At 41.1% G+C, this 13,828-nt stretch overlaps 1 protein-coding gene across 9 annotated transcripts in view; it reads right to left on the bottom strand.

The window, feature by feature from the left end:
• The window catches only part of LOC114296327 (ADP-ribosylation factor GTPase-activating protein AGD4), an 81,657-nt gene that overhangs the window by 18,527 nt on the left and 49,302 nt on the right, over positions 1-13,828 (bottom strand). The window lies entirely within an intron of this gene.

Here is a 13,828-nt window from a genome sequence, read left to right as displayed (position 1 = left end):
CTTTAGCCCATAAAGTGATTTCTAGAGCCTGCATACTTGACCTTTGGACTTAGCATTTGCAAAACCAGGGGGAATATCCATATAGACCTCTTCTGCTAGGTCTCTATGAAGAAAGGCATTCTTCACATCAAATTGATGAAGTGGCCAATCCAAATTTGCCGTAAGAGAGAGTAGTAATCTCACAGAGTTCATCTTAGCCACAGGTGCAAATGTCTCCTGGTAATGTACCCCATAAGTCTGAGTGGAGCCCTTAGCAATTAGTCTTACTTTGTACCGTTCTATGGAACCATCGGCTTTGTATTTTACAGTGTACACCCACTTACACCCAACTGAATTTTTGCCTCTAGGTAACTCCACTAACTCCCAAGTGCCATTCTTGCTGAGAACTCTCATCTCCTCCATCATGGCATGTTTCCATTCAAGAATAGAGAGACCATCATAAAAATTGGTAGGTAAACTCACAAAAGACACTTTAGACAAAAAGGGTTTATATGAGGAAGACAGATTAGAATAAAAGACATGATTGCTAATAGGATGTTGAGTACATGACCTAACCCCCTTCCTATTAGTAATGGGAACATCAAGATCTGAACAATTAGAACTAGGAGCACAAGAATTAGAATTATCTAGACTCTCAAGAGAGTGGGGTGACTCTGGACACTTATCCGAAGAAAAAGTTGGCAGTAAAGGAGGGAAAGTAGGCTCTTGCATCTAGGTGACTTGTTGTCTGTCCTTGTCCTTGATATGAATTTTGCCTGCGTCCTTTTCCTCAACAACTGTTGGCTTATCATCCTCTATCTGGGCAACTACTGGCGGACGTGGAACAGGGGTCTCTTCACACCAAGGCGCCCCCTAAAGGGAGGACTGTGATACCGCGGAGGGTAGAAAGTAAGGCTGAGACTCAAAGAAAGTGACATCTATTGAGACAAACCATTTGTGAGTGGTAGGATGATAACACTTATAACCCTTTCGGGTGGCAGAATAACCCAAGAAGACACATTTAAGAGACCTAGAATCTAATTTATCACAAGTAGGTGAATGATTATAGACAAAGCAAACACAGCCAAAGGTTTTAGGAGAAATGGAGAACCCGGAAGCGGTGGATCCGAACAAAACTTGAAGAGGGGTCTGTTTGTGAAGGACTTGGGTAGGAAGACAATTAATCAAATAAGCGACAGTGAGAACCGCTTCCCCCCAATAGGAACGAGAAACCCACATCTCAAAGGATAAACAACGGGCCATATCGAGGAGACGGCGATTTTTTCGTTCTGCAACACCATTTTGTTGAGGGGTATTAGTGCATGAAGTTTGGTGTAGAATGACATGAGTGGCAAAATAATTGGCAAGACCAGAGTCGATATATTCCCCACCATTATCAGAACATAGAATCTGGTCAACCGCCCCAAACTGAGTACAAACCATTTTATGGAAGTTTTGAAACACAAAAAACACCCCACTCTTATCTTTCATCAGATAGACCGAAGTGGCTAGGGAACAGTCATCGATGAAAGTAACAAAACATTTTTGACCTTTTAAAGACAAAACGGGATGAACCCCATAAATCAGAATGAATTAAAGAAAATGGAACTGAACTTTTATTAATATACGGAGCAAAAGAGGCTTAGTGGTGTTTTCCAAGTTGACATGACTCACATTGAAAATCAGACACATTATTTTTCTCAAAAACAGAAGGAAATAAATGCTTAAGTAATAAAAAAGAGGGATGTCCTCAGCGACGGTGCCACAGCCAAATGTCGTCCTTGGTGGATGGTGACTGGATAGATGAATGAGCCAGCTTGTCTGTTTGATCCAGAATGTAGAGACCACGTTCCTCTCTACCACTGCCAATCCTCTTCCTAGTGATAAGGTCCTGAAAACAACAATGATCAGGAAAAACGTCACACTAGAATTTAAATCACGAGTAATACGATTCAAAGATAAAAGATTAAAACTAAAATTGAGAACATGGAGTACAGAGGACAAAGGAAGGGAAGATGTGGCATAAATTAAACTTTTCCCTGACACAAACGAAATAGAACCATCAGCAATACGCACTTTTTCCTAACCTGAGGAGGGGTTATACTCGGAGAATAAATTAGAGGAGCCATACATATGGTCGGAAGTACCAGAATCAATAATCCATGGTACAAGTGTATGAGATAGCAATGCACATGGGGAGGCAGCCAAGTTACCTGAATTGGTAAAGGAAGAAGAAGGTGCACATGTAGCAGAAGTGGAGGCTCGACAGTCTAGCAAGTGGCGAAGAGCAATCTCAAAATCCGAGGCAGATAACCTGGAGACATCAACAGCTCAACAGTGTCTGAAAGATGTGCCCAAGCATTGTCCCCGCAGCCTCTAGACTGACTAGACCTACCCCTTTGAGTACCAGGACGATCTCCTCGGCCACGAGAGGGAGTTCCATGTAGCTTCCAACAAGTCTCTCGTGTGTGTCGAGGTTTACAGCAGTAGTCACAGAAAAGATTATCCTTCTCAAAGGAAGGACGAGAACCACGAGTATCACGAGGGGGTGCAGAAACCAAGGCTAAGCGATCAGTAGCAGCAGAAGGACGCATCGCAGAGTAGCGACTCTGCTTATTCTGCACAAAAGCAAAGGCTTCCTGAAGAGAAGGAAGTACATCAATGCCAAGTACTCTGCTCCGAATCGGATCGTACTCCACATTAAGGCCTTCTAAGAACTTGAAGACCCGCTCTTGTGCCACAAACTTCCGGTAACCAGCAGAATCAGTGGGATAGACAGGCTTGTAATCCTAAAGGTGATCAAGCTGCTTCCACCTATTGCTAAGGAAGGTAAAATACTGGAGGATAGTCATCTCACCTTGTACCGACCGTTCAATGGAGCGACATAACACGAAAGCCTGTGCGAAGTTTCCTTTCCTGGAGTAAGTAGCAGCCACAGCCTCCCAAATATCTTGGGCAGTGTCTATAGACAAATAGCCCTCTCCAATCTCAGGTACTATAGAATGTATCAACCAACCCATGATTAGGGAGTTGGTGATCTCCCACTGGTTATAACTAGGATCCGTGATACTGGGTGTCTGTATCCTTCCATCAACATACTCCATCTTCCCTCTGCTCTTCAAAAAAATAGTCAGACTTTGCGACCAGACTAGATAATTCTGACCACTGAATAGAGAGGTGGTGATCTTAAGGCTAGGGTTAAGGTTATCAGTCATACTAGGAGATATAATGAAACTCTCACTCTTAGATGGCTAAGAGGGAGTGGACTCACTAAGGGGATTTGCCATGGATACTCTTATTTAACTCTCAAACACAATGACAATTACAAACCCAAAAGATAATAGTAGAAGGAAAGACACAACTACCACGATGAAAGTATAAAGATTTAAGAACTCATGTATTTTTTTTTTAGTGTGTTTTTTAGATTGAAAACATTACATGAGAGAGACAGCAACTAGCCAACAAAAGTCTGGATGCTGGGATCAAGTCGACAGAGGCTGAGAGAGCCAGAAAGGCTGTCATCACAGGTGGAGAGTCCTAGAGGCTTGTCGACAGGAGTCCTGGATGCCACAGAGCAAGCTGACACAGGCCCATAGGCATAGAGAGGCTCCCGACAGACCCCTAGAAGGCCTGAGGAGCTGCCAACGCACCCCAATAGGGTGTCGGGTAGCCCAGGGGGACTGTCAAAGCCTAGGCAAAGGCTTTTGGGAGGCCTAGTCTGGGCTGGGTTGACTGGTAGGCACTTCATCAAGAAAAACCTCACTAGTGGCGCCATATGTACTCCATTTGTGAGGATTGGGGACCAGCTAGCCGATGTTCTCACCAAAGGAATAGGGAGCAAACCATTTCATAACATTCTCAACAAGCTGGACATGAGAAACATCTTTGCACCAACTTGAGAGGGAGTGTTAGAATAGGAAATTATACTATTAGAATAGGAAATTATATTAACATATTTTATTCTGATTTGGTGTAATGGGTTGTAATAAGCTAGCCTATAATTCTTGCTTTATGGCACTCCTGTAATTATGCTTTATTCTTAATATAAAAGAGGATGAGGTCACCCTCATTCTCTCTAACTCTTTCTCTTCTCTAAAATCTTCAGTAAGACCATTATCAATTTTTAGTAATGCTATTTGGAGTTGCAAATGCACCAATAGGTTTCATGGATTTAATGAATAGGGTGTTTGAACCATAATTGAATGAGTTTGTTATTGTGTTCACTGATGATATCTTAGTGTACCCAAAGAATCTTGTAGAGCATGAACAACATTTGAAAGGCACATAACAAACTTTGAGAAAGAGGAGATTGTATGCTAAATTGAAAAAGCATTGAGTTTTGGCTCATTACTATTTCATTTCTAGGTTACATTATTAGTGATAAAGGAATTTCAATTGACCCTCCAAAGATTCAAACGATAATGAATTGGCCAAAGCCAAAAAAACGTTGCAGAGGTTTGTAGCTTTTTGAGGTTAGTTAGGTATTACAGGAGGTTTGTGAAGGAATTCTCCCAGATTGTTATTCCGTTGACACAATTGACTTAGAAAATAACATCTTTCGAATTGACTGATGAAAAGGAACAGAGTTTCCAAGACCTAAAGAACAGGTTAGCATCAGGTCCTACATCATCTCTTCCATTTGGTATTGAAGGGCTTGTTGTTTGCAGTGAGTGATGCTTCACATAAGCGTTAGGGTTGTGTTTTTATGCAAAATGATAAGTTCATTACTTATTCTTCTAGGTAATTGAGACCAAATGAAAATAAATACCCAACTCATGACTTAGAATCGGCAGTTGTTATCTTGCTTTAAGAATATGGCATCACTACTTGGATGGTGCTACTTGTGAGATTTATACAGATCATAAGAGCCTAAAATATCTCTACACTCGGAAAGAGTTTAAGATGTGGCAAACAAAGTGCCTTGAACTCAATACCATAGGGCTTTTGGTCTGAGATCATGAACTCATCCCAACATCCCTATATTTAAATCCAATAATCACAAAATTACAAAATACCAAGTTCCAAAAAATCACAAAATCACTACTTGTCCTTGTTTAACATTACTCCATGTTCAACAAATGCTGGAAATTTGTGTTAATGTATATAATATGATAGTGGTGTTGGTGGCATGCATAGAATATGATAGTGGTAGATAATAAGATAGTGGCATATGATAGTGGTGTTGGTGGCATGTATATAATATGATAGTGGTGTTGGTGGCATGTATAGAATATGATAGTGGTAGATAGTGGTAATATATAATATGTAAGTGGCATATAATGGGTTATAATGATGTTTGTAATATCTCCTATATAAGGAGTGTCATTTGGTCTTGTAAGATAAGAAGTTTTGAATATAACAAAAATATATTCCTTCTTCCTCATATTTTCGGAGTTCTTCTTCCTCATATTTTCTAAGTTGGTATCAGAGCAACAAAAAATACAGCAGCCCTAAAACCGTCATAGCCATGTCGGAAGTCACGTCCGAAACCACTTCAACCCCTGCCGCTGTCATTCCGGTGAAAACGTCCAACTCTCACTCTGTCCAAATCACCACCATCCGCCTAAATGGTGATAATTTTCTCCGCTGGTCACAATCTGTCCGGATGTACATCCGTGGGCAAGGAAAGATCGGTTACATCACTGGTGACAAGAAGGCTCCTGCTGTTAATGATCCGCTATTCGACAGTTGGGACGCTGAAAACTCCATGGTTATGACATGGTTGGTCAATTCCATGGAGGAGGATATAAGCTCTAATTACATGTGCTATACTACTGCACAAGAATTGTGGGATAATGTTAGTCAGATGTATTCTGACCTAGGAAATCAATCTCAAGTTTTCGAATTAACTTTGAAGTTGGGAGAGATTCGTCAAGGAGATGATTCCGTCACCAAATATTTCAATTCGTTGAAAAGGTTGTGGCAGGATCTTGACATCTTCAACACATACGAATGGAAATCGGTTGACGACTGCAACCACCACAAGAAAACTGTGGAAGACAGCCGTATTTACAAGTTTCTTGCCGGCCTCAACATTGAGTTCGATGAAGTGCGAGGAAGAATTATTGGCAGACCTCCTCTCCCATCCATTGGCGAAGTATTTGCCGAAGTCAGAAGGGAAGAGAGCCGAAGGAGCGTCATGCTTAAGAAAAAATGTACTGGTGAATCAATTGAAATTTCTGCTTTAATTAGCGATGCTGCGGCCAACAAGGCTGCAAATTACCAGCACAGGTTTGATGATAAGCTACGGGTCTGGTGTGATTTTTGCAACAAGCCTCGCCATACACGCGAAACGTGTTGGAAGATCCATGGCAAACCTGTCAACTGGAAAAGCAGCAAACAAGGAGAGAAGAATCGTGGCTTTCCTACCGCTAATGAAACCGATTCAGGTCCCTTCAACAAAGAGCAGATTGATCAACTCTTAAAGCTAATAAAATCCAACTCCTCATCCGGTACTCCTAGTGTTTTGTTGGCACAAACAGGTAGAAATCCTAAAGCCTTCTCTTGCCTAAACTTCTCTCCGTGGATCATAGATTCCGGTGCCTCCGATCACATGACTAGTTTTTCCCATTTATTTAGTACCTATTTCCCTTGTTCTGGTCATGACAAAATCAGAATAGCCGATGGTAGTTTTTCACCTATTGCAGGAAAATGATTTATTAAACTAACTGAGAAAATTAATCTCAATGTTGTTCTTCACGTCCCCAACTTAGCCTGTAACCTTTTGTCTGTCAGTAAACTATCTAAGGATTCTAATTGTCGTGCTACATTTTTTGAATCCCATTGTGAATTTCAGGACCAGAACTCGGAGATGATGATTGGGCGTGCTAGGATGCTTGAAGGTCTTTACTACTTTGATGAAGTACCTGTTAGTAATAAAAAAGCTCAGAGCTTTAATAGTACTAGTTCAATCTCTGTTCGAGAAAAAATAATGCTATGGCACTATAGGCTAGGACATCCTAGTTTTCTTTATCTGAAACATTTATTTCCAGAATTATTTCAAGGGATTGATTGTTCTTCTTTTCACTGTGAAAGTTGCATTTTTGTAAAATTTCATCGCTCTACTTATTTGCCAAAACCTTACCAGGCTTCCAAACCTTTTTATTTGATTCATAGTGATGTTTGGGGCCCTTCTAAAATCACTACTCTTTCTGGTAAAAGATGGTTTGTTACATTTATTGATGACCATACCCGCTTATGTTGGATTTATTTGATGAATAAAAAATCTGACGTGAAAAATTTATTCACAAATTTTTACAATATGATTGAAAACCAATTTCAAACCAAAATTGGTATTTTACATTCTGATAATGGAACAGAATATTTCAATGAGCAGTTGGGTGAGTTTTTGGAAAAAAAGGGGATTTTTCATCAATCTACATGTCGGGATACCCCTCAACAAAATGGCATTGCAGAACGAAAAAATAAACATCTACTTGAAGTAGCACGTGCTATAATGTTTTACATGCATGTTCCTAAATATTTATGGGGTGAAGCAATTTTAACAGCCTCTTATTTGATAAATAGGATGCCTACAAAGGTGTTAACATACAAAACACCTTTTGATTGTCTCAAAACTTTTTTTCCTGACACGAGGTTGTTTTCTGATTTACCCGCCAAAGTTTTTGGATGTACTGCCTATGTTCATGTTCCCAGTCAAATTCGTTCAAAACTTGACCCCCGTGCTATAAAATGTGTTTTTTTGGGTTATTTCTCAAACAAAAAGGGGTATAAGTGTTTCGATCCTCAAACCAAGAAATTTCATGTGAGTATGGATGTGTCATTTGTGGAAACAAAATCCTATTTCCCCAACACTTCTCTTCAGGGGGAGACAAGTGGAGTAGAAGACCGTTTTTGGGATATTTCTATCCCGCTCCCCAATGTCATTTATCCTACACAAACACCACATCTGTCTGATAATGATCACTTAGGAGAACCAAGTTCTATGGTGCCTAGTCAAGAAGATTCTTGTTTAGGGGGAGAAGTACTACAAAATGATCTAAATCCTGAGCTTCAGGTTTATACTAGGAAGCGATTTCATCTGAGGAATAATGACCCGAATGTCCATCCTAATGACCCGAATGTCCACCCGAGTTCTGGCATCGAAATTTTAGGTAATCCTATTCCTTCTATTTCCGACCTTGATGTTCCTATAGCAATTAGGAAAGGTGTCCGAAATTGCATTAAACATCCTATTGCAAATTACCTCTCCTATCAAAGACTGTCTAAAACCTATAGAGCTTTCACATCTAGGATTTCACACTTGTTTGTTCCAAGGAATATACAGGAAGCATTGGATGATCCGAATTGGAAATTAGCAGTCATGGAGGAGATGAATGCTTTAAGGAGAAGTGGTACTTGGGAGATAGTTGATCTACCCAAAGACAAGAAAACAGTTGGGTGTAAATGGGTGTTTACGATAAAATGTAACGCAGATGGAAGCGTTGAGAGATACAAGGCGAGACTGGTGGCTAAAGGCTTCACTCAAACTTATGGGATCGACTATCAGGAGACGTTTGCTCCTGTTGCTAAAATAAATTCCATCAGAGTACTGTTATCTCTTGCAGTAAATTCAGATTGGCCTCTACATCAACTTGACATTAAAAATGCATTTCTCAATGGTGATCTTGAAGAGGAGGTGTTCATGAGCCTACCGCCGGGATTTGAGCAGAGACTTGGAAGCGACAGAGTATGCCGATTGAACAAGTCATTATACGGACTCAAACAATCACCAAGAGCGTGGTTTGAACGCTTTGGGAAGGCAGTTATCAATTGTGGCTTCTCGCAGAGTCAAGCAGATCACACAATATTTTATAAACATTCAAAAAACAGTAAAATTGCAATTTTGATTGTTTATGTTGATGACATCATTTTAACTGGTAATGATGAAGCAGAGTTAGCAGCCCTCAAAGAGAAACTCGCAAAAGAATTTCACATTAAGGATCTGGGAGCCCTCAAGTATTTCCTCGGAATGGAATTTGCAAGATCCAAGGAAGGTATATTCGTTAATCAGAGAAAATATGTTCTTGATCTCCTTGGAGAAACAGGTATGCTTGGTTGTAAGATGGTGGAGTCTCCGATCGAGCCTAACTTGAAGTTACAAGCTGCTAAGGCTGAAGAAGTCAAAGAGAGGGAACAATATCAGCGACTTGTAGGGAAATTGATTTACTTGTCTCATACACGGCCTGATATTGCCTTTGCAGTCAGCATGGTAAGTCAGTTCATGCACTCACCAGGGGCAGAGCACTTTGAGGCCGTTTATAAGATCTTAAGATATTTGAAAGGAACTCCAGGGAGAGGCTTACTGTTCAAGAATCATGGACATCTTCAAGTTGAAGTATACACAGATGCACACTGGGCAGGAAGTGTTACAGACAGGAGATCAACATCCGGATACTGCTCCTTTGTAGGTGGGAACCTAGTTACATGGCGGAGTAAAAAACAGAATGTGGTAGCTAGAAGTAGTGCAGAAGCAGAGTTCAGAGCTGTTGCCCATGGAATCTGTGAAGTAATGTGGATTAAAAGAATTCTTGAAGAATTAAAGCTTTCTCACCCGACACCTATGAAGGTCTATTGTGACAACAAAGCAGCTATATCTATAGCTCATAATCCAGTTCTACATGATCGCACAAAACATATAGAAGTGGATAAACATTTCATCAAGGAGAAAATCAATGCTGGCATAATCTGTATGACCTACCTTCCAACAGGTAAACAATTAGCTGATGTGCTAACGAAAGGACTACACAAGAAGCAATTTGATAAGCTGACTAGCAAGCTGGCTATGGAAGATATCTTCAAACCAGCTTGAGAGGGAGTGCTGGAAATTTGTGTTAATGTATATAATATGATAGTGGTGTTGGTGGCATGTATAGAATATGATAGTGGTAGATAATAAGATAGTGGCATATGATAGTGGTGTTGGTGGCATGTATATAATATGATAGTGGTGTTGGTGGCATGTATAGAATATGACAGTGGTAGATAGTGGTAATATATAATATGTAAGTGGCATATAATGGGTTATAATGATGTTTGTAATATCTCCTATATAAGGAGTGTCATTTGGTCTTATAAGATAAGAAGTTTTGAATATAACAAAAATATATTCCTTCTTCCTCATATTTTCGGAGTTCTTCTTCCTCATATTTTCTAAGTATATGGCAAAACAACATTTGTGCAGATGTTTCCCCAAAAGAAATACATTTTGATCATTATGATTAAGTATATTTAAGAAATTTCGAAGGACAACAATTTCCCAATATCTCCAACTTACTTTATAGTGTGCCAAGTACTGTTAATATATCCACTTAAAAGTTAAAAGGTGTGCTATTAACAGCATCTATGTTGCAACAAAAACAAGAGAGCACAGAAGAATGAAGAACACTCTATACTTCCTTGGTCTTATTACCTAGGTACTTCTTGACACACTTGAACTAATTTGTGTGTAACATATTATGGTGCTTGCAGTAAAAAAATTCTCTAAAAAATATTGAAGCTGAGAATGTTAAGCTGTAGTGAAATTCACCCCACATACAGTAATTTACCCCACATACCTACTATAATTTTCATAGTTGTTAAAACCTATCACCTACTTCACCCACTTAAACCTACTCCACTAAACCTAACCCACTACACCACTACCACCTCACCTACTCCACTAAACCTAACCCACTACACCACTACCACCTCCACTTCACCTACTCCTTACCTACTACACACTCACCCTCTTCTATATATAGGAATCATGAATCTTTGTAATAAATACATCAATATAAATCAATCAATAATACAATTCTCTATTTCTCTTTATACATTAAATTTCTACATGGTATCAGAGCAAGGTTAAGCACTTAGTATTTTTCGTTTCACCGGCGGGCGGCAACCTCGCCTTGGCCGCCCGCCGGACCTCAACCTATTCCGCTTATTTTCTACACATACCTTCCCATCACTGCCTAAATCCTCTCTCTTGAGGCCAATGTGAATTCCTCTTCTTCATAATCTGCACTAACCGTGGCATCTTTTCCTGGGGCAAACTCTGCAACCCAACACTCAATCTATGCTTCTCCTCCATGCTCATTTGCCTCTTGTTAGGATCCTTCACCTTCGGCTTTGGTTTGGGCTTCGCCACAGCCTTGAGCTTCACTGCAGCTTTCAGCTTCACGGCAGCCTTCGGTTTCACAGCAGCTTTTGGCTTCGCAGCTGGCTTGGCCTTTGCCGCTGGCTTGGGCTTCACAGCGGCTTTAGCTTTTGGCGCAGCAGCTTTTGTCTTAGCCGGAGCCTTCTTTTCCTTTTTCGCTTTTACAGCCTTCGGCTTTGCAGCAGCCTTCGGCTTTGCTTCCCTCTGGTGGCTCCCCAGGTTCCACCTGAGCTGCATGATTCATTTATAGCTGCAATTGATAAGGGAAGTATTAGAACAATGCCCAATAGAAGTATGCCAGCTGCTCCTTACCCTACTCCTGGAGCACTATTAATAGGTGATGCTTTCAACATGCGTCATCCTTTAACTGGTGGAGGAATGACTGGAGCCCTGTATAAGGTGTTTTGTGCATCTCCTGATCAAGCAAGGAAGGAAATGCGTGAAGCATGTTTTGATTATTTGAGCCTTGGAGGTGTGTGTTCAACAGGACCAGTGGCTTTACTCTCTGGTCTAAATCCTAGCCCATTGAGCTTGATACTCCATTTCTTTGCTATAGCCATATATGGTGTTGGCCGTCTCTTGCTACCATTTCCTTCCCCTAAGCGCCTGTGGATAGCAGCTAGATTATTTTTGGGTGCATCGGCTATCATTTTTCCCCTCTTTCTCTCACATGGGCTTGTCCCCTCTCTCTCCTCCGTTTGATTTCAAAATCCATTATTTTTATTTATTTTCTCCAAACCACTTTCCTTATTTCCCCCATCTTTCATTTTGATTTCAAATATATTTTTATTATTTCTTTCTTTATTTTTCTTTCACATTATTTTTTAATCTTTTTCAAATTCCATTCATACCATATAGCTTTGCACACCAAACCATCTTTTATTCATCTCAGGGATCAACCCCGATCACAATTTTAACAAAAAAAAAAAAAAAAAAAAAAAAAAAAAAAAAAAACAACCACAACAACACAAACCACAACATCACAAGATTTGTTTTCTTTTCTGCAGACGGCCACCCACCGACCTCACCTTTTCGCCTATTCCGCCGGTCTTTTCTTCTTGCCTCCATCCTGGGCGGCCCTTGACGGTGTTGCCTCCGTGTTTCCCACTCCACTGGGCACGATCACTCCACCCTGCTCCTCCACTACAGCATATGGCGGACCTCCAAATCGGAACATAACGGTGGCCTTCCGCTTCAGCTCCTTATTTTCCGCCTTTAGCATACTTATCTCTGCTCGCGCATCCTTATACATGCGTTGGAGCAGAGCCAGTTGGGCGTTTAACTGCTGCACCTCATTTGTCCTACTCTGCAGCCGGTGCGACAAGTTTGTGACCGCAGTCATAGTTTCAACACAGGACTTCAATGTATACTGATTAGCTTCAATATCCGTTTGCACTGCCATTTTTTGCTCCACCGACCGCATCGGAAAGTTCAACGGAGCAAAACCAGAGGTGTTTGGTTGAGGTTCACAGGCCACCGCACCAGTTATCTCTCTTGTTGACTCGTTGAGGTCGGGAAAGAGAGTGAGCAGACCACGGGAAGAAGAGGCTATGTTCTGGGTAGCTGAACGGGAAGAAGAAGCCATGTTTTTGGGTTGCTGAGTGTTTCAGAGAAGGGTTGGTTACAGAATGTTACAGAGAACGAAGAGGTTTCAACTGGTTTGTTATGCTTCCAAGCCTCAGACTTCGCTTTGGTTTATAAAGACAGAGACGACGAGGCCGACACGCGCTCTGTCAATCACGTGCATCGCCGCGTGTCAGGCGCCCCTTTTGATGGCTCGACGCTTTCTGTCGGGCACGTCTTTTGATGAAGTGGGCGCGCCTTTTGATGGCGCGCCTTTTTATGGATTGGGCACGCCTTTTGAAAGATTGGGCACACCTTTTGAGGGTGCGACTTTTTAAGGGTCCAACAAGACTCTGTAAACTGTCCCGACATTGATTCCGGTTAGCTCCTTCATGGGTCCGACAAGACTCTGTAAACTGTCTCGACATTGATTCCGGTTAGCTCCTTTATGGGTCCGACAAGACTCTGTAAACTGTCCCGACATTAATTCCGGTTAGCTCCTTTATGGGTCCGACAAGACTCTGTAAACTGTCCCGACATTGATTCCGGTTAGTTTCTACAAGGGTCCAGCAAGACTCTGTAAACTGTCACAACAACTGTCACAACATTGTCTGCTACAACGGTCCGACATGACCCCATAAACTGTCTTCTACATCGGTCTGACACCGCCATCCAGTGTCCTCTACACCGTTATGACACCACCATACAGTGTCCTCTACATGGTTATGACACCCCCATACAGTGTCCTCTACAACGTTATGACACCACCATCCAGTGTCTTCACCAATGGTCTGACACGACCATACAGTGTCTCTTATCCTCTTTTATTTTTATGTATTTTCTTGTTTTGTTACTCACTCCAAACTCAAGTTGGCTAGTTCCTATCCCCCTTGAGTTTGCGGGGGGCTGTTAAAACCTATCACCTACTTCACCCACTTAAACCTACTCCACTAAACCTAACCCACTACACCACTACCACCTCACCTACTCCACTAAACCTAACCCACTACACCACTACCACCTCCACTTCACCTACTCCTTACCTACTACACACTCACCCTCTTCTATATATAGGAATCATGAATCTTTGTAATAAATACATCAATATAAATCAATCAATAATACAATTCTCTATTTCTCTTTATA

The sequence above is a fragment of the Camellia sinensis genome, chromosome 11 (genome assembly GCF_055761805.1).
Source record: "Camellia sinensis isolate YWXY chromosome 11, ASM5576180v1, whole genome shotgun sequence".
Classification (NCBI taxonomy): Eukaryota; Viridiplantae; Streptophyta; class Magnoliopsida; order Ericales; family Theaceae; genus Camellia; species Camellia sinensis.
The sequence above is the reverse complement of the archived record's forward strand: the minus strand, read 5'-3'. Positions and strand labels throughout refer to the sequence as shown.